At 37.0% G+C, this 2,311-nt stretch overlaps 1 pseudogene; it reads right to left on the reverse strand.

Annotated features, from left to right (window-relative positions):
- Positions 1-1,186: 1,186 nt before the first annotated feature.
- Positions 1,187-1,920, reverse strand: LOC131918787 (TGF-beta receptor type-1-like; annotated as a pseudogene).
- Between the last annotated feature and the right edge of the window lie 391 nt (positions 1,921-2,311).

The following is a 2,311-nucleotide window of genomic DNA, read 5'->3' on the forward strand; positions in this document are numbered from 1 at the left end:
AAAGGAAAAAGCTATGTTATTAAAACATCTTAAATGCCATATTCTGTAGATCTCTGAAATGTTTGAAGATGACCTGTCTATCTAAAATATAACTCTGTATATGACTACAGTTTGATTGCAAAGACTACTAACTTTTATTTCTTTATATCCTAATTACTTGCTAATAATGACTTTCAAGAACTAGCAATTTGCATTACATTGTTAAATGAACTGTATAGGTACAATACCTTAAATAAGATTAGAAATATTTGTACAATATTTTCTTTTTTTGATATTCAATTATGACTTTATTACAGACTTAAAGAAGCTTAAACATAATATTTATCAAGTTACTACAATATGACAAATACTATTTTAGGTATTACGGACATAAAAACAAGTGGATTAAAAAGTCCTTTACTGCAGGAAGTACCTTATTGTTTTGACATTTCCAGGTTAGGTCCACTAGTCCTTCATATAAGAGAAAAGTTAACTTCAGGTGACTCAGATTCCCATTCTCATGTACAATATTTTCTAACAAAATTAATCTCAAATTTGTATCAATATAATTTGTATACAATATACAAAAATCCAATAAATGTAAAATATTTAAAACTAATAGTTGCTTTTTAAAAGTAGATTCAATAATCTACCTTTTATCTTATCACATCCATATTTTCTTTTTTCTTTCAGAGTAGATTCAATAACTTACCCTCTATTCTATCATTTCTATACCTTTTTTCCTTTGAGTAGATTCCATAATCTACCTTTTATCTTATCATATCTATATCTTCTTTTTTCCTTCAGAGTAGATTCAATTATCTACTTCTTATCTATATTCTCTTTTTATTCTTTTTCCTTTTTTAACACAAGAACCCTGAATCTAATCTGCTTTGTTTAGCTTTTTTCCTGACCATTATCAGTTAACAACTTGTAACCAACCATCCTAAACAATGAAAATTATCCATAACCCAATGAATGACCAAGAACCACCCACCCCCATCTCTTGAGAACATGGGTGTCATATTCTTAAAATTACTTCCTGCTGTCTGGGGGTGAAGGCATCTTTAAGGGATCCTGAAAAGAAAAATTTTGGGTTAATTGTCAAGTCCTAGGAGAGTTACTTGTATCATTTGTCCAGTCTCTGTGTAATGGGAAAGTTCAGGGCTGGTTTAAAGTCCTTGCTCGAATAGTCTGTGGAGCTGGATCATCTCAGATAGCTATATCGGAATTGTCCTGAGCAGTTTGTAGTCCAAAACCCATCTTTGGGTAGTGTTTGACATCTTAGTGGTATTATCATCATCCTGATGGAATCGTTGTTGTGGGGTCCCATTATCTTTTTGGAAATTTCAAAGTCACTGTTAGGTATGGTCATGGTTCCCTGCAGGAAACTTTTAGTGCCTACTCTGTGGTTTGGAGTGATATCAGTTGTATCTGTGGCAGAATCGTGTCTCACAACCAGTCCCAAGTTTGTAATATAACAGGTTCCAGTCTTCTTCACCAAGATATTCTTTGATTTCAAATCTCTGAGCAATAGTTGGCTTTCCTTGGGTACCAACAATCTCCACATGAAGATGGGCAAGACCACTTGCCATAGACAAAGTGAGTTTGATGATCCCTGTACACTGTTACAGTGTATCTATTCAAGTAATCAAAAAGGGATCCATGCGCATGATAATCCAACACCAGCCACAGCCGAGTTCATGTGCCATTTTCTTTGTGGTCTGCTGCTATAAATCCTAGGATGTTTTCATGTCATAACATCACAGTCTGATAAATCTCTGCCTCTTGGAACCAGGAATGTTCTTCCCTAGAAGAGAATATCTTCACAGTAACTTCTTCTCCCTGCCAGTTACCTCACCAAACTTCTTCAAACTGACCTTTGCCAATGCTTTCTTATAACACAATGGTCCTGGCAATTGTTCTCTGAACAAGCAGCAGTAAACCCTTTGTCCCATACCACCACCAACATGATGAGAAGCAGCCTGCAATGCAATGCTACATGGTTCCACTGCCACTGTTTGTGGCCAGGCCTAGCCCAGGCTGAAGCTTCTCCTCAGAAAGCCTTGCAGGCTAACCTCAAACTCAGGGTCTTCCTGCCCCCATCTCCTTCAGCAAATCCTACCGGCATACACCACCACAACTGGATGAGTGCAGCTTGGGCCTGAGTTGGGCACTTCAAGGTCACAGGCAAGTGGCTTATTCATGAGCTCATGCCACAAATGTTGGGTCACCAAATGAAACATGAATCTTAAAAGGTCTTGAGCCAGGTATTGGGCTGAAAGCTGAAAGATCAGAGAGCAAGCCAGCTACATCTTAACTTCAGGAAATC

The sequence above is a fragment of the Peromyscus eremicus genome, chromosome 8b (genome assembly GCF_949786415.1).
Source record: "Peromyscus eremicus chromosome 8b, PerEre_H2_v1, whole genome shotgun sequence".
Classification (NCBI taxonomy): domain Eukaryota; kingdom Metazoa; phylum Chordata; class Mammalia; order Rodentia; family Cricetidae; genus Peromyscus; species Peromyscus eremicus.